This window comes from Epinephelus lanceolatus, chromosome 20, assembly GCF_041903045.1.
Source record: "Epinephelus lanceolatus isolate andai-2023 chromosome 20, ASM4190304v1, whole genome shotgun sequence".
Taxonomy (NCBI): domain Eukaryota; kingdom Metazoa; phylum Chordata; class Actinopteri; order Perciformes; family Serranidae; genus Epinephelus; species Epinephelus lanceolatus.
The window spans coordinates 39,050,564-39,070,648 of NC_135753.1; the positions used below are offsets into that span (position 1 = coordinate 39,050,564).

General features: G+C 45.4%; 1 protein-coding gene across 1 annotated transcript in view; it reads left to right on the top strand.

Annotated features, from left to right (window-relative positions):
- Positions 1-3,041: 3,041 nt before the first annotated feature.
- palmdb (palmdelphin b) overlaps positions 3,042-20,085 on the top strand; it is a 92,391-nt gene continuing 75,347 nt past the window's right edge. The window contains exon 1 of the mRNA XM_033638172.2: positions 3,042-3,191. The gene's annotated coding sequence lies outside the window, so the exon portion shown is untranslated. The remainder of the gene's footprint in view (positions 3,192-20,085) is intronic.

Genomic DNA, 20,085 nt, shown 5'->3' on the forward strand with positions numbered 1-20,085 from the left:
ATGTCAACAGTAGGTCAAGACAGAGCTGGGTTATCAGCCAAGTACGCAGAGGTGGAAGAAATCCTCCGAACTTTTACTGTCACAAGTCAAAGTCCTGCACTCCAAGCCATACTATTGTAGAGGTATCGGAATATATTTAAAGTACAGAAAGTACCCGTCATGCAGAACTGTCAGAAGAGTATAAATTACTGGGTTATAATCATCGATGCAGCGCGTTTGCGTTGCAGTTGGTCAGGCTGGCCTCAGAAGCTCTATGTTTTCCTCTAAAAAGTAATGCGCCCGAATTAATAAGCATCCCACGTCTTCTGAAAGGTCGCAGTCACGTGATCAGTCACGTGCTGACGGGAGTAAAGAAGGTAGTGGTCTTGAGAGGAGGCAGATGGGGGTGGTGGTTGGTTCACAAAAATGCAGTCTTTCCCCTGGAGACGCGTTTGGATCCGTGTGAACTAAGAGTCACAATGCCTGCGCCTAACCACAGTAACTTTAGTTGTCTGAACGTAACCTCCCTAACTTTACGTTAATCATGTAACTGTACGGTAAGGATGTAACGTCCTCCATGTGACGCTAATTTGTGTCTGCATTTTTGTAGGATATCTATCATATGAGCCGTTCTATGAGGATACGTTGAGCTGGTAAAGGTGGAGCTCATTTCAGTTACTTTATATATTGCTGGTAGTTTAATCTATAATAATTAATTTTGTTGATTTAATAATCTAAATCTGTAAAGTAACGTGGAGCTAAAGCTGTCAGATAAATGTAATCAGGTAAAGAAGTGCAGTATTTGCCTCTGAGGTTTACCCCAGAGTTGTACCTAAGTACAGTACTTGACTTAATGTGATTAGTTACATTACACCTCTGCAACTATGCCTGCATTCACAGCGGCAACACGAGAAGATCAGTCTTTTTAATTAATGCGAACATCCTGTTTCCAACTGGCACATTTCCTCTGGTTGTCAGTAGTGATGGCCAAATGAAGCCTCATGAAGCATTTTTTTTATTTTCTGAGCCCACTAGATGGCGTATTTTGTTCAACAAAAGGTTGAAAGCACACTGACTTGCCATTCTTTGAGCCTCTCTCTTTAAACCATGAGCCTAAATGATTGCCATTCCATGTTTTCCTCTTGTCCATGTATTTTAAAATATTAAACTAATATCCCGGTGTCGCATTGTTGCAGATTTGATCTTATGATCAGTTAGAATGAGTCTTCATGAATAAAAAGAGAAGGTTATTGTTGGTAGGACAAATGTTTTATTACTTTAATTGAAACCATTTTGTTCATGGAAGTTTGTGTAAAAAGTCTCCCCTCAGAAAATACCTCTAATAACAGGCACATTCTCATGTTCTTAAACAAGTGTAGACGGTATGATAACTGCAAACTTGTCACGGTATACATTGAAACCAGGATATTGCTGCAACTCTAGACTCTATACATGCAGATGAATTCAGCTCCCAATCACATTATCTGGGTGAGTTAGTCCAACTTTGAGAGATTCCATTTAGTACGATTTCAGTCCAACTAACATGTTTACATGTTAGTCAGCGGCTGCGGTGGAGAGCTCCGCCTCCCCCTCATGTCATTCTAACACATACAGGAGTCTGTAAGGTGGAGTATTTACTGGGATTTTCAGCACAACCATCTCTAGGGTTTACAGAGGATGGTCCCAAAAAGAGCAAATATCCAGTGAGCCAAAATGCCTTGTTGATGCCAGAGGTCAGAGGAGAATGGCCAGACTGGTTCAAGATGATAGAAAGGCAACAGGAAGTCAAATAAGCACTGGTTCCAACCAAGGTGTGCAGAAGAGCATCTCTGAAGCAACAACACCTTGTCCAACCTTGAAGCAGATGGGCTACAGCAGCAGAAGACCACACCAGGTGCCACTCCTGTCAGCTAACAACAGGAAACTGAGGCTACAATTCACCAAAACTGGACAATAGAAGATTGGAAAAACCACATTCAGATGGAAGCATGGATCCATCCTGCCTTGTATCAACGCTTCAGGCTGCTGCTGGTGGTGTAATGGTGTGGGGGAGATTTTCTTAGTACCAACTGAGCATGGTTTAAACACCACAGCCTACCTGAGTATTGTTGCTGAGCGTGTCCATCCCTTTATGACCACAGTGTACCCATCTTCCGATGGCTACTTCCAGCAGGATAACGCACCATGTCACAAAGCTCACATCATCTCAAACATGACAATGAGTTCACTGTACTCCAATGGCCTCCACAGTCACCAGATCTCAGTCTAATAGAGCACCTTTGGGATGTGCTGGAACGGGAGATTCTCATCATGGATCAACTGTGTGATGTCATCATGTCAATATGGACCAACATCTCTGAGGAATGTTTCCAGCTCCTTGTTGAATCTGTGACACCAAGAGTTAAAAAGGGGGTCCAGTCTGGTACCAGCAAGGTGTACCTAATAAACTGGCAGTTGAGTGTATATGCCACAGTGCACAAGTGTGAGCATCTGCAGATAGATACAATCCGACTTGCAGCCCCTGGTTCAAATGTGAGATAGGCTGGAGAGGAAAGGGACCTGCTATATCTGCTGTATTTTAAATCGTGTTGAGATTAGACGTTCTGGTCCATTGCGATGCATCCATAAACACTTCATTATCGAACTGTTATCCTCTGAATCATAATCAAATCGTGAGGTGCCTGAACATTCCCAGTCGGACTAACACAATAAATCCATTTTCTGTAATGTCATGTAAACGTACTGAATGTTGTGCAAACTTTTAGAAACCCTGAGTGTTTATATATGTGTGACATGTAATGTAATGTTCGTGTGTGTGACGTCACGTCACCACAATATGAAGTGTGTGGGCCGAGCAGGACGGAGCAGGTGGGACCGGGGGGGAGACTTTCATGCCAGGGTGCAGTGGTGTATGTGTGTGTGTGTGTGTGTGTGTGTGTGTGTGCACATTTGTGGAGCAATTGTTTGGCAGAGGCATTTCAGGCACATGGTTGGGCTGTGTGACAGACTCACAGTGAGCAGATAAAGACACAGAGAGAGTGAGAGAGAAAGGGGGAGGTCTTCCCAGTCAGTCTGAATCTCTCTCAGCCTACACAATCTCCCAACACAACCTCAGGCTCAGTGATGTTGAATATGCTGTGAGAGTGAGCTCTACCTTCCTTGCACGCTCTGCTTTCACCTGCTCGAGGACACACACAGCACACACACACTTGGTGAGTAGACCTCTGTATCACTGTTACTGTTTGCGTTAGCCTCTGCCACACTAATGGAGAACATCTATTTGAAGCTGAGGGCTGTCAGAGAGTAGATACTCCCATCAGATCAGAGATTACTATGTCCAGGGATTACTACTGCGTTGTCAACTACTCTGTGTGCATGCTTTCTACCATAAGTCAGTTATCCAGAGGTACCTTGTTGTCACAGGAGCTAAAATGAGCCACGAGGGTCTTTTGACTGTGTAAGCTTTTAATTCCTTTAAGCTGTCGGCCGCTTGTAGCCTCCCAGCGGGGGTCTGGCTTTAACTAACAAGACTTTTACTCACACAAGAACACACACACACACACACACACACACACACACACACACAAACAGCAGTTAAAGAGCCCACAAAGTCACCATATGACATCTATCATTTTCATGCTCTGTGGAAATGACACTCAGAGCACAAGAATGAACGTCTTTAAAGCTGACATGCTGTCAGGATGCTGAACGTTGCATATATTTGGGTGTAATCAGTGTCCACACATTGACGAGCACATACGTGCTGTTGTTGTGGGCTGCCTGCAGAAAACCAGTCACCTCATGTCCTTTCCTTCCCACTCATCCCAGTCATCTCAACAGCTCAGCACGTGGCAAAGCTGGGGTGGGAAGATGCTAATGAGGCAGGGAGCTCATTTTCACACATCTGTCTTCATGTGAGGAACATCCAGCATGAACCAAAGTTCTAGTGACTCATTATTTAATAAAGAAAGTGGGTGTTTTTGCTTCAGATATTTAGTAGCATAGGCTATTCCAGGACTCCCTTCTAGAGAAAGGAATAGGTAGACGTGTTGGGGAATATGCTTATTTGCTTTCTCTGTAAGCGACATGTTTGGAAAGATATCAGTCTCTGTTAAGGTGCAAACACACCAAACTGACATCAAAGAACTAGTGGCAACGAAAGCCAACTGTTGCGTCGTCTACGTCGCCTCACGTTGCCTCACGTCGTCTACGTCGCCTCACGTCGCCCTGTGTCAGTTGCATTTGAACACACTACACGGACTACATCCGACGGCCAAGTAGCACGTACGTTCTGCGCCTGCGTGAGAGAGAGCGGAGTGAGAGAGTGGTACATCCTGTCAGCTGAGGGGTTTCCTATCTGTGCAGCTCGGTGCTCTGGTTGGATCCAAACGGAGAGCCGGGGCTAGCTCAGAGACTAGCGGAGGCTAACTGGCTGTGCTTCCCTCCGGTCATGCTGCGGCTAACGCTCCGCTAGCCGCTCCCAGCTAGCTCCGGTTTGTTATTCAGGTTAAAGTGTGAAGAAGCAGCGGGTCTGTGGGGCAGCTGAGTGAAGTGGAGCCTGAGGAGGAAGCACCGGTTAGCCCCGGTTTCACTACAGGCAGATTCACTCGCTACAGGGGCGAGGAAATAAAACCTGAACAGCCAATCAGAGTGATCTCTCTCACCGACAAGCTCCGCCGCCGATTCAACATGCTCAATCGGCCGAAAAGCTGCCAACGCCGAAGTGCCGATGGTGCGGGACACACCGCAAAAACTAGGGCGACAGACGCTCACTGACGGCCCGACTTGGCGCGTCAGGGCCTTTAAATACAGAGTGAGGACGTGGGTAGCTTAGCTCATCATAAAGACAAGAAGCAGGAAGACACAGCTAGCTTGGCTCTATCCAGAGTTCAAAAATACCCATAGCAACACCTGTAAAGCTCAGTAGTGAAAATGTTGCATCTGTTTGTTAAATGTGTGCATAAACAGATATGTAAAAATGACAGTTGATGATTTTAAGGGGAGTTCAGTGCTGGAACTATTTCTTGGCGCCAGTATTTAGCACCTGCAGAGCCAGATCATTCTCTCAGGTGTGGGTCTGGACCAAAGCGGGGCTAAAAGGAGAGTGAATATTGGACATTCAGAAAGTGGCAACATGCACAACTTCAGACGTCACGTTGCTGTGTGTTTGCTGGATGTGTAAAAAGGCAACTGTTGGCTGACACATTACAAAGATGATAACAATAAAAGTCAGCTTATAGAGGTGGAAATATTTCAGAGAGAGGCCAGAAACACATGACGTGAGATGGACATCAGTCTGCTCATGTGACGCACTCAGAAAGTGAATATGCACATTTCCAAAAATCTGTCGAAATTATTGAGCAAATATAAAAAGTACAATAAGCTTGTGTTTGGAAAATGTTATTCTGGCTCATGAAGCGATGACTGACTCTGAAATGACTGAATTCTGGACACTTGAGGTTAGGAAGTTAGATGTGGTAATGCTGCTGATGTTTTCACCCCAGGATGGTAAAATAGAATCAGATATCCATTAGAAGTCGATAACTTTAAATGAAACACATCTGAGTGGTAATTAAAGGCCAACGTCACCTTGATAAATTGGTGTCTAGCAGACCATGCTGTGGGCTAGTGAAGGCATCTGCTGTTAGCTTGTGTGCTGCTAATCCATCAGAGATGAGATTAAGGAAGGAGGAGCAGGGATTAGAAGTCAGGAGGACCTTGGCTGAATGGCCAGACAGACACTGAGGTATTGGGGTCATGTCATTGGGACTGGAGTCTGGCATGGATCATGGACAGAGCTCTGAGAGAGAGACCTGAAGGGATTTTACACAAACTCTACGGGCAGAAGAAGATGCTACAGGACGACAGTGAATGAGGTAGCCTCCTAATGTAGAAGGTCCATTTTCCCCACTGTGGGGGTCAACTGTGGGTTACATTATTTTAACAGAAGATATGAAGAGCTGTTTTTCAGAATTTGATGTTTGGACGTGAATGGTACAAATACAAGACATCCAAACCTGCCGAGAGAGCCCTGCCCACCACAGCATAGGGCATTAACCAGAGAGAGCACAGAGACCAGAAATAACCCTGAAGGAGCAGGAAGGCTCAGCAGAGACTGGAGTTATCTGTCCATAGGGCTGTAAATCACCTGTTTCATCACAATACGATATCATATTGATTTCATATTTGCAGATATTCCAAAGTGCTGCCATGATACGACTTTGATTTGATGTGATTCAGAAGCCTGTGATCAATATGAGCCGATATTATCTGATCGTTTAACTCAGTCTGTTCCAGAAGAAGCTGCTGCAGCTTTATTTTTAAAAACATATATATATATATATATATAAACAACATAAACAATAAGTTCAGTAAAGTTAACTTTAATCTGACTCCACTAACACACAGGAAACAGCACATGGGATCAGTTAACCTTCAGGGCTTTCTGTCAGACAGACCTTTCTGTCAGAGACACCTTTCTGTCAGAGACACCTTTCTGCAAGAAATCTTTTCATTTTAAGCCAAACCATCATCTTTTTATAGTCCTGAAGACAAACTTGTGTGTTAAAGTCCTGAAGACAAACTTGTGTGTTAAAGTCCTGAAGACAAACTTGTGTCTTAAAGTCCTGGAGACAAACTTGTGTGTTAAAGTCCTGGAGACAAACTTGTGTGTTAAAGTCCTGAAGACAAACTTGTGTCTTAAAGTCCTGAAGACAAACTTGTGTCTTAAAGTCCTGGAGACAAAAAAGTCAGAGGTAATAATAAAAGCGTAACCCAAAGACGGTGACATGGGTCGATGTTTTCACTTGGCATTGTTGATCATTGAATCGATATATTGATCCAGACAGATGGATCGTCACACTCCTATCATGACCTGAACAATCCACCAACCTGAGCTTCATGAACGAGCCGCCAGAGTTCAGCTGAAGTCTCACGTGACCAGAGCACCTCCTTCCATATGTTTAGGAGGTCGACCACATGCCTTTTGGCAAACTCCAGATGTGTTCTCTTCTCTGGGATGTGTTCCTCTCGTCCTCTGGACAGATACTTTCCAGTTTCTTCAGGATTGTCTTCGGTCTTCATGGTGCTGCTTGCTTTTTGATACCCATGGCTTCGTGCTGCTGCAGACTCTGGGGCCTTTCAGAGCAGGTGTATATATACTGAAATCAGTATTTATTTTTTTGAAAAATTTAAACTTATCTTAATGTTTATTTTATTTCACCAGTTTTAACTATTTTCTTTAGATCCACTACAAAAAACCATTTAAATTACAGCTTGTGATGCAGCAAAATAGGAAAATACCAAGGGGGTGAATACTTTGGCAAGGCACTGCAGGTTTAGCTCATCCTGATGACATGACATTCTCATGGTCCTGAGACATTCACAGTATGCAGTCACTGTATCTAAGTGATGCATCACTCAGGGTGGTACAGAAAAATACACTCCATACAAAGTGGAGCATACTGAAGCCCCGCCTCCACCAAACAGTTTCAGTACAGCCAGCAGTAACCCTTCAGACAGCGTCTCCTGTCCTCTGTCAGATAGTCCCGCTCTAGTTTGGAGAACGTGAGACAGTGTCTCCTGTCCTCTGTCAGATAATGTCCCGCTCTAGTTCGGAGGATGTGAGACAGTGTCTCTGGATGGTGGCCTGTGAGGTGAGCCCTCATGTTGTGAGTATTTTATTGTCATATGACACTGCTGTAAATCACGTGTCATATTCAAGTCCTCCTTCTTTGTTAAAAAAAATCCAAAATAAGTCCAGACGTTTGATTTAGACCTTGACGGCACTTTTCTGATTTCTTTCTCCGGTGTCTCCATCTTTGTTTTGATGAACTTCCTGCCAGATGCTGCTGACTGAGACCTCTGCTGATCTCAGCAGGCAGAAAACAATCAGCACCATCTAGTGGAGTGAAAAGCGATTTTTAATCTTCTAGTACCAAAAGTTTTATTAAGATGTGTATTAGCAAGAATTAATAATGATAATAATTTAAGTTTGATATGTGGCGCCTGTGTTTTGATAACATATGGCCACATCAACTGCTTCCATTACTCTCTGTTTGTACAGCGTAGTGCAACACCTCTGAGACTGTCCTCATCACATTCAGGCCTATTTTGGACTTTCCTCCCCGGTGTTCCTGCTTGATCTTGCAGAGCTTCCCCGCTTCTCTAGTATAAGATAAACTCGACATCACCTTTCCTTTAGCTCTCTGTTTGCTTTCCAGATTGTGTCTAAGTCCAGTCGTGTTTGACTGCAGGTCATATCTGGCAGGGAGCGCCTGTCTGACCACATGTTTATTCAGTGTGACTGACAGGTGTTGAGGGTTTCCTTCCCACCATCAGCTTTTCTTTTCAGGAGGAATGTGTCATCTGCTGCAGACACACATGCAGACTCTGTGATGCACACAGTGTCAGGTTGGTCCAGCTGTGAGCCAGGCAGCGTCTCTATTTTCAGCAGTGTGAGATCAGGCCTTCATGGTGTCAACAGGTGGACGGGCTAACCAGCAGCATTACCTTCAGCCTCTTCTCCTTCCTCCTTCAGGTGAAATGTTTGAAATGTAGCATGTTGAACACACAAGTGAGGCAGCTCTCCATGATATGCTAACAACACACACTTTGTAATGTCCACACACGTCAGCATATGCTGCTGTGTGCCTGTTTGCTCTTTTACAGAGATCAGAAGATGAATATTATATTACTCCTTGTGTGTCCGATCAAGAGACTGAAGGACAAATCTGAAATCTTACACACACACTCCTGCAAGCTAACAGCTAACACACAGCGTTCAGATGTGCATGTTGATGAAAATCCATTTTGCTTTCTGTCTGAACACCCTCACATATGACTGTTGCAAAAACCTACTGGACTAGTTGTTGATCGGCCATGTTTGGTCAGGGTTAGGGACAAGAAGTGCTTTCTTTGAGGTGAGGAAATGATCAGGGACATGGTTCCAAGAAAACAACAATTGGAAGGAAAAAGGAAGCCAACAGCAATTTCCTATGTCAAAGTCACATACTGTATTGACTTATCCATACACTAGGAATGCACGATATCTCATATGCCGATATGGAACAACTCATTTGACTAATAACTGCTACCAATATCGATACATCCACTCTTTTTCCCCATCTCATTTTAGTGATCATCACGTCTCTTCTGAAGTGGAATTAACATTATATTATACATGCATACTCTTATCGTGACGGCCCACCAGCAGATGGAGTCATGAATACTTTTCAGTTTACGTAATATTCATTCATTGTGCAAAATAAGAGAAAGCATGTTGACTGATTCTGATCATCCATTTTAAAGCTGGTGCCTTTCCCAGATGATATTTGGCAAGAGGTGGCGCACACCTAGGACAGGTCACCAGACTATCACAGGGCTGACACATATAGACAGACAACCATTCACACCTACGGACAATTTAGAGTCACCAATTAACCTGCATGTCTTTGGACTGTGGGAGGAAGCTGGAGCACCTGGAGGAAACCCACGCTGACACGGGGAGAACATGTCAGAGCACCTGGAGGAAACCCACGCTGACACGGGGAGAACATGTCAGAGCACCTGGAGGAAACCCACACTAACACGGGGAGAACATGTCAGAGCACCTGGAGGAAACCCACGCTAACACAGGGAGAAAATGTCAGAGCACCTGGAGGAAACCCACGCTGACACAGGGAGAACATGTCATAGCACCTGGAGGAAACCCACGCTGACACGGAGAGAACATGTCAGAGCACCTGGAGGAAACCCACGCTGACACAGGGAGAACATGTCAGAGCACCTGGAGGAAACCCACGCTGACACAGGGAGAACATGTCAGAGCACCTGGAGGAAACCCACGCTGACACAGGGAGAACATGTCAGAGCACCTGGAGGAAACCCACGCTGACACAGGGAGAACATGTCAGAGCACCTGGAGGAAACCCACGCTGACACAGGGAGAACATGTCAGAGCACCTGGAGGAAACCCACGCTGACACAGGGAGAACATGTCATAGCACCTGGAGGAAACCCACGCTGACACGGGGAGAACATGTCAAAGCACCTGGAGGAAACCCACGCTGACACAGGGAGAACATGTCAGAGCACCTGGAGGAAACCCACACTGACACAGGGAGAACATGTGGGAGCACCTGGAGGAAACCCACGCTGACACAGGGAGAACATGTCAGAGCACCTGGAGGAAACCCACGCTGACACAGGGAGAACATGTCAGAGCACCTGGAGGAAACCCACGCTGACACAGGGAGAACATGTCAGAGCACCTGGAGGAAACCCACGCTGACACAGGGAGAACATGTCAGAGCACCTGGAGGAAACCCACACTGACACAGGGAGAACATGTCAGAGCACCTGGAGGAAACCCACGCTGACACAGGGAGAACATGTCAGAGCACCTGGAGGAAACCCACGCTGACACAGGGAGAACATGTCAGAGCACCTGGAGGAAACCCACACTGACACAGGGAGAACATGTGGGAGCACCTGGAGGAAACCCACATTGACACAGGGAGAACATGTCAGAGCACCTGGAGGAAACCCACACTGACACAGGGAGAACATGTCAGAGCACCTGGAGGAAACCCACGCTGACACAGGGAGAACATGTCAGAGCACCTGGAGGAAACCCACACTGACACAGGGAGAACATGTGGGAGCACCTGGAGGAAACCCACGCTGACACAGGGAGAACATGTGGGAGCACCTGGAGGAAACCCACGCTGACACAGGGAGAACATGTGGGAGCACCTGGAGGAAACCCACGCTGACACAGGGAGAACATGTGGGAGCACCTGGAGGAAACCCACACTGACACAGGGAGAACATGTCGGAGCACCTGGAGGAAACCCACGCTGACACAGGGAGAACATGTCAGAGCACCTGGAGGAAACCCACGCTGACACAGGGAGAACATGTCAGAGCACCTGGAGGAAACCCACGCTGACACAGGGAGAACATGTCAGAGCACCTGGAGGAAACCCACGCTGACACAGGGAGAACATGTCATAGCACCTGGAGGAAACCCACGCTGACACGGGGAGAACATGTCAAAGCACCTGGAGGAAACCCACGCTGACACAGGGAGAACATGTCAGAGCACCTGGAGGAAACCCACACTGACACAGGGAGAACATGTGGGAGCACCTGGAGGAAACCCACGCTGACACAGGGAGAACATGTCAGAGCACCTGGAGGAAACCCACGCTGACACAGGGAGAACATGTCAGAGCACCTGGAGGAAACCCACGCTGACACAGGGAGAACATGTCAGAGCACCTGGAGGAAACCCACGCTGACACAGGGAGAACATGTCAGAGCACCTGGAGGAAACCCACACTGACACAGGGAGAACATGTCAGAGCACCTGGAGGAAACCCACGCTGACACAGGGAGAACATGTCAGAGCACCTGGAGGAAACCCACGCTGACACAGGGAGAACATGTCAGAGCACCTGGAGGAAACCCACACTGACACAGGGAGAACATGTGGGAGCACCTGGAGGAAACCCACATTGACACAGGGAGAACATGTCAGAGCACCTGGAGGAAACCCACACTGACACAGGGAGAACATGTCAGAGCACCTGGAGGAAACCCACGCTGACACAGGGAGAACATGTCAGAGCACCTGGAGGAAACCCACACTGACACAGGGAGAACATGTGGGAGCACCTGGAGGAAACCCACGCTGACACAGGGAGAACATGTGGGAGCACCTGGAGGAAACCCACGCTGACACAGGGAGAACATGTGGGAGCACCTGGAGGAAACCCACGCTGACACAGGGAGAACATGTGGGAGCACCTGGAGGAAACCCACACTGACACAGGGAGAACATGTCGGAGCACCTGGAGGAAACCCACGCTGACACAGGGAGAACATGTCGGAGCACCTGGAGGAAACCCACGCTGACACGGGGAGAACATGCAAACTTCGCACAGGACATCATGTTATCACCTAGAGGTAAAGCTGCCTCTCCCCCACAGGGCTGTAGGCCACATAGGAGTCTAAAAATGAAGATCTTAAAAGATAAACACTTAGATTTTTCTTCTCCTATGTGGCGCCCCCTATGGATGATGGCACACTAAGTATTCGCCTGTACTGCCCACACCACAGCAGGCTTCATAAAGGAGGTCAGGATGGACTGTTCTTAATGTGACTGTGATGAATCTCACAGTCATGTGCTTTAATATCACTGGTGTTTTAGGAGCTGTGACTAAAAACGCCTCGGTCATATTTGATTATGTATTTTATAGCACGAATGACATCATTCTCTGCAGCTGTATTTGAGAAGGACTTTCTGACTATAAGCTGACAAATGAATATCTGCTGTCTCTCCCTGTGTGACATGAGTACTGTGCCTGGGCCATGAGTGGGTGAGAGGCTGGTTTCAGTTGCTATGTGTGTGGGTGTGTGAGGGGGCTGAGCACAAACGTGTAAAAATATAAGCGCCTACTTGCAGACAATATGGTATTTAGAACAGATGTATACTGACATGACTGGAGTTCATGTGATCCCTCCGCTCCCCTCTCAGCTAACAGCGTACACTGTGGACTGTCAAGGACATGTCAGTCGATCCTGTCTGCATGTGTTCAGTGTATAATAGTTTCTTTACCCTTAAGCAACCAGGAGTCAGTTTAACATACTGAATCATTATATATTTAATATCTGAATCAGTTAGAGGTATTCTGTGCAGATAGTGTTTGTGAACACGCTCACCAGCAAAATTGGAAGTAAAAGCCAAGTCCAGTTTCACTCTTGTTTGGCGTTTCGTTATCCTACATCTGCGTTGTGATCTATAAAAACAGACTTGATGGGAGAAACTTTGACCCACGCTTATGAACATTTTGGAGAAGAGAAACTGGCAATGCAGAAGGTTAGGGTCCTACACACTGTTTTATAAATGAGACCCCTGGTCCAAGCACAGCAGAGGCACGTGCCCATGAACATCCCAAACACAGACAATATGAAGAAAATTAAAGCTGCAAGCAGCCATGAATGGACCCTCACACCTCTGCACATCTCGGGGGTCCTGGTGGGACAACGGCTGTTCATTTCTGTGAAAGTCGGACACAGCACACAGGAGTGAGGTGCTATATCCTTCAAAGAGTGTGGACACTGGAATGAGCAATTTCACACTCTGTACCACTTCCTGTGTCCACTTCCTTCTGATTTGGCACAAACGTCCCCCCGGACTCAACGATCGACTGAGCAGCATCTGGTGCTTGAAGGTCGAAAGTCAAAGGTCAAAGTCAGTGCAATCTGGAAATCCATCGGTAAAAAACAAAACAAAACAAAAAACAACAACCTTTTTTTCTTCCTTTACCTCTGGAGGCACAGCCCGGAGTTTATCGATTAACGGAATCACAATGTCTAGAAAGCATCAGTGGCTGCAGCTGACAGGAACAGTTAGCAAAGCTGACATCAGGACGTCGTCTGTTAAAAGCCTCCCGTAGTCGGATACGACATGAAACTACTCCAGTTAGCTCAATCATGTTGTAACTAAGACATCCGCTGGAAAAAAATTTTTTTTTCATGTTGACGAGACAGCATTTTGGGTGGAGCGGTCGCCATGGACGTGGAGCTTGCTGTTTCTGTAGGTACACATTTCCTGGGGACACCTGCACATCTCGGCCACGCCCCCTCCATTGTGATTGGCTAAAGCGCAGCATCGTTCAAACTCAAAGCCCCCCCCCCCCGTAGTCGTCTTTCACACAGGGCTGCCGACAGATTCTAGAATGTAAATTGCAGAATCTGAATTGAGAGATTAAAGTCAGTGTAACTTCACATGGTCAGAACTCAAGAATTTTTGCACTTATGATGAAAAGAATTCACACACAAATGTCTAACAGGATGAAATAATGAAGGTCAAAGGTCAGCTTGACTGTGACATCATCATGTTTTAACGTCATATCTCAGGAACAGAAGGGGAGACATTTGGTCAGATACTGAATTGGTGACTCTAATCTTGAAACTGTGCTGATTGTATAGATCTTCTGTGTGTGAAGCATCCATGTTTTCACTGACATGGATGGAGACTGTCAGAGGTAGTGATGGCCAAATGAAGCCTCATGAAGCATTTCCTTTATTTTCTGAGCCCACTAGATGGCGCTCATGGTTTAAAGAGAGAGGCTCAAAGAATGGCAATTCAGTGTGCTTTCAACCTTTTGTTGGACAAAAAGCGCCATCTAGTGGGCTCAGAAAGTAAAGAAAATGCTTCATGAGGCTTCATTTGGCCATCACTAATCAGAGACACTGGAGTGGTGGGCGGAGTCATACAACCAGAGGGCGGTCTTAACCTATGGATAATTACTTTTTTACTGCTGTCCGGCTTGGGCAAAGGTGGCGCAGATCTAATAGGTGCGACCAGACTGGGTCAGTTATGAATATTATATAGTATAAATACTATTAACATATGTAGACTATAAGTTGGTACATATCATGGATGTATGAATTAAATATTCTAACCTTGAGTTTGATTGTCCACTGCAACCCTGCTGGCCGCAGCAGTGTTTTCTTTTCAGACTTCCTCTGATGAAACTTTTCAGGCTGTCAAACACAACTGTATATACAGTATTGGTTGAACTGGACCTGGGACATCAGCATTCCCATTTCTTCCTCAGTTTCTCTGCCTGGCCGTATTAGGGATGGGTGATATGGCCCTAAATTACAGTGTTTCAGGGTATAATGATACTTTATCGTCTCAGCATCTGACACCATCCCTTCATTTCTCTCCAACACCACAGCTCCAGTTAGGGCCCATTAAATACGGATCCAGATATGGACGGAGCCTTCTGTCCGTGCTCCGCGTTCATTTCGTCCGTTTTTCTGCATGTTTCCATAAAGCTTACGGATACGGGCCAAACGGAGCAGTACCACCGGGAACCGTGGGGGCAGTGTTGCTGTCACTATCCGATACGTAGCTCTAGTGAGACACGAAGAAGAAATAACAATTCAATTTCTCTCATCGGCAGTACTAGAGAAAAGAATTCTCCGTCCTCCAGTCGCGATGTATTTAACGGCCAACGCTGCCTCTGTTTTTGTCTTTTATGCAGGACGTACATTGTCAATATCTCCTCCACAGTCGCCATGTTTGTTTTTGAGTTTGTTGTTGTCATAAACTTTTGACTCTGGGCTGCCTCCTGGTGGATATATTGGTTAACATCCATGCCAACGTAAAGGATGCATGGATGTATGTGGGCAGTGACGGTAACATCGTTTGAAACGGACGTATACTTTTTCGTATGTAAAGGGAGCATAAATGAGCCCTTACACTGTATGTGTCATACCCCTTCGCCGTCATGGGGTCAAGGAGCGTGTCCCAGCCTTCACTGAAAAGCCTTGTGATGGTGGTAAGAAGAGAAGAGCAGTACCACAACATCCAACTTCATCCATCACCACAAAACCCACAGAGGAAGTAACGTGAATGTGTCTTTTTACTGAAACATCAGAGTTTCACACGACCTCACCTGTGACTTATTTGATTTATGGCAGGGACTTAACATGACCTGCTTGATTCTCACACCAGTTACTGAGGACATGTAGGTTAAGACTTGTGACTTGCACGTGTGACTTAGTCTTAGTGCCTGAAGACAGCTTAACAGGTGGAAATTTAGAGGTCGTACGCCTCCATGCACCAAGTCCAGTGTCTCTGACAGTCTCCATCCATGTCAGTGAAAACATGGATGCTTCACACACAGAAGATCTATACAATCAGCACAGTGTCAAGATTAGAATTGAATGAGGATTGTTTTCAGCTGCCACCTGTATCAACGCCCAATCATTCCTACACTGACATCAGTGAGATAAGAACTCCTCATGAATTACATGCGTACTCTAACATGAGGGCCGCTGTGTGTGGGCACATCCCGACCAACTCCCCCACAGCTGTGAGACAGGGGCCGTCATTTTTACACCACAGCTTCATGCATTACATTTAGCTTGACAAGGAGATGTTGAAAATGCCACAGATAGCACCTTTGATGAAGTCAGTATGAACTCCAACACCTTTGTAGCTGTGCTGCACATGAACCCACGTGTCTCCTCTGAGGAAGACGGCAGTCGTGAACATTGGACAGGATGACATTTAGTCAGCTCAGGTGCTACGAGCAGTGTGAACATCAGCACCACATAAATAAACATGTCCCTGCTTATTTATCTCTGAGGATCATGTTACCTCCCACAGTATATTTCCAGGAGCTTGTCCTTACCCTGCCAGACAGCTGATCTGTGCAGAGCTGACTCTTCTGCAGTGATCACCATTTTGTAGCAGAACACAGAAAAGTGGTTGTGTGAAGGAAACTCCTGCAGCTGGAGGTGTGTACTCACTCAGTTGGCGAGGTCATGGCAGAGCTAAACTCTGTGCTCGCTGCTGATGTGTCGACAGGCCGGTGAAACGAATCAGCCCATCGCTGGTTTATTTATACCCAGAAACATTAAATCCCATTTCAATAAACAAGTTCACCAGCAGCAGATGTTGGCACCTGAGAGTTCTACTCATAACTGATGTTATTAAAATCTCTCTAGAAAACACAGTTCACCTCAGTGTTTACTTCATGATGATTGCAGTGCACCTGTCTGCAACCAATTCTGTTCTCAGAGACGTCGCATCAGTGTCATAGAATACCTGTAACAATAAAACAGTGTTAAAATGTATTCCCCAAGCGATGAAGAGAGCTGTAAATATGTGACGGGGGCTGGGAGAGGACGAACATGGTGTGAAAATACCTGAGAATGACTCAGTTTACTTACAACTAACAAACCAAAGTCAAGGCATGTTTAAGGTCAGGCAACTAATCACTGAATACGATTATTAAAAACTTTTTCTTGACCTATAGTCAGTTACATACAGTCCACAGACAATATATTTAACTGATAGGCTTTTTTGATTTTTGTTAATCTACACTCATTCTGCAGCACGTTATGATTAAGTTGGGACACCCCATCTTATCTTTCAACAACACTCAGTAAAGCCCCGTCTCCACCAAACCCTTTCAGTCCACCACCTTTGGAACCAGCAGTAAGCCTTCAGACATGGTACCTAGACCCTCGGTGTGTTCAGACAGTCCTCTTAAATGTGGGCGGGGTTGTTGTCACTCACTGCTCCGTCCAGCACTCGCTGTATTTCCTCATCAGCGGTGACACAGATGGAAGTCTGCACCTGGTTTATCGTCCACAGAACGAGGCTGCACGCCCACATTTTCACATCAAAATAGAACAGGCTGCAGTGAGAGTCTCTCTCCATGGGATATTTAAAAATAGCAGCTTTGTGCATTTAGTCCTTCTCAGGCAAGCTCAGGGGTTTAGTGTTGCTGTAGCCCACAGGAAGTGAGGATTAGAATATATGACCTTCACATAATCCGCTCCAAATTAATCTATATTTTTAAAGTCATTACTAAAAGTGTGTGTCATATAAAAACTAAAGTGATGGTCAAAGTTGTCACAGTGAAATTTAAGGTGTGCTGATGGATTCACGTCATCAACTCATGCATTGAGTAACATTACAAGTTAACGTTCCACCTTAAAAGTTGCCGGCAGTCGGCCCAGTGAATGAAGTTATTTTTTTCTCTTTCATTTTATAGTTGTAGTTTACTGATGTATGAACAGAGGTTACATAAAACCAGAGTGAGCGTCCTCTACTGACCAATCAGACTGCAGGGTTTCTAGCTCCACCTTTTAGTACCAGATCTGTGTGCTAGGTACCCCAACAGAGGGGGGACCAAACATGGGGACGCTAAGGAACGCTTCTGTTGGGACCATCCACAACTTTTCACTGTGGGAATGAAAAAAAAAGTGAACTGAATTGAACTGAACTGCTCAGTGGAAATGAGGTGTAAGTAGCAGGCGTCCAAGAGACACAGCGCCGAAAAACACGTGTGTATAGCGAGGTGAAACGAGAGTGGATTTGAGTTTTCTTTTACCTTCACTTTTCTGGCAAGTGTGTTTACAGACAGGAACTAACAGTCCTGCATGCGAGCGTCTGAGGAGCAGATGGATCTGCGTCTTTTTTGTTTTATTTTATTGGGAGGTGTTGAAGATTGAAATCAGATGGCACAAAGTCTTCTGTGAGAAATATGTTGATTGTCTCTTTCAATAATAATCATGTTGAAAACTTAATGCTGCTGTTAAAGTTCATGGCCAACATTTTTAAGTAGTTATTCCTTCAGCATCTGTGGCAGCTACAGTCGGGTTATTGATGATAGTTGTTATGGTTCAGTAAAAGTGTTTTTGCCTTTAACCATCGTCACTGTTTCTGGCTCAGCAGGGTCAGCCCTGTAAATGTGAGTCTGTCCCTGACCGAGTGATAGAGCGATGAAGTTACATCGCTGCTCCTCGAGTGTCTCAGTTCCTCCATTTGCTCTCTCCGAACAATTAGGCGAGACAGTGTGAACTGTTTATTTACCTCAGCTGCAGAGGGTGTCGGGTTTATATTACAGACACAACTTTATTTCTGTTTCAGTATGTTTGGTCATGTTTTAATTAGGGATGCGTGATTAGACGTCTCTGCGATTAGACGGCGCTCAGACGCTCACCGACGGCCCAACGTTAACCGACGGCCGACTGTCGGCTTGGTGTGTCGGCGCTTTTAAGTTGCAGTGACTGAGACGAAACAAGAAAAACAGCAACAAGTGCACATTTATTATAAAACTACAGCTGCACAACTAAACAAACAAGACATGAGAGGGGAAGCAGGGACCGGTGCATAAGGCTGTAGCTGGATCGAAATGTGGTGCAGATTTCTTTTATGTTAGCGAGGTAACTTCTAGGGCTGTAGTCTCCTGATGGACTAGTCGATTATTTGGTCCCTATGCTCTCGTCCGACCAAATTCTCATTGGTTGAATAATCGCCGTGTTACTTTCATAAGGAGAAAAGTGCTACATCAACAGCTTTCCAGGATTAATCCATTATTTCCTGCAGCGGGGGGACAGGCTAAGTTACCTGTGAAAATGGGGGTGTTTTCAAAACACCCCCATTGTTGACAGAAAGTTGAACTCACCCACCCTCACGCTCAGAGTCGCAGTGACGCAGACCTCCTGTCTGTCTCTGTAAACTGACACCATTTCCCTCAGTGGAAACAAAGCTTGTATTTACTGTATTTCACAGATAAGAAACAATAAATTGTGAAGACAGTAAAGCCTCCACTAAAATAGCATTTTAAGACGTGTGTGTGATTTATCCTGGCTTCATATGAGAAGAGGAAATCTCTGCTCATCGCTAGGCTAATTTATACAATGTAAAATGCCATAGGCTTGTGCTAATAACGTTAGCATGTTGTCTTTGTTTGGAAAACGTGTTTAGTATCAGACAGTTGTTCTGTCAGTGAATGTTGTGAGTTGAAATGGAGCCAAATTATGTGCCGTTACCTTTGTTACATGTTGCTGTTGTTCCTGGTTTTATATGAGAAGAGGAAAAGATCACTAGGCTAATTTATACAATGTAAAATGCCATAGGCTTGTGCTAATAACGTTAGCATGTTGTATTTGTGGGGAAAATGTGTCCAGATAAAGACAAGTGTTTGTGAATGCTGCGAGTTATAGTGAAGCTGATTTGTGTTTGAAACTGTCTCTATTAAGCCATGTTTAATGTGTGTTTAATGTGTGTTTACTGTGTGTTTTGAATCAACTATATAAATAAAGTTTGATTTGAACTAAACTTTACAGCTCTTAACACAGTCCTCCACCGCTGACTAGTGTTTTGGAGGTGTAACTGCAGAGTGACACAGACACACCATCGCACAAGTAAAAATAACATGCAGATTTTTTTTCCACGACTAATCGATTAGTTGAAGATTATGTGCGACTTTAGTCGACCAAGATTTTCTTTGGTTGACTACAGCCCTAGTAACTTCAGGGTGGGTTTTGGGTTTTCAGTATTACGAAGCTGGTTGAGTGAACTGGTTGATAACCAGCTTTGTAGCACCGGTTATCAGATGGCTGACGTGATGAGTTAATCAGACCAGATAACGATAAGATGGGTAAGGTGACCTGGCTTCGTCGTACAGGCATCTGATGACTGTTACCTGAGAGGCAGCAGGTCAAATCAATGTTACAACAGCTTAGTTCCAGCTGGCCAGGTTACACATTGTAAAAGCATCAGGG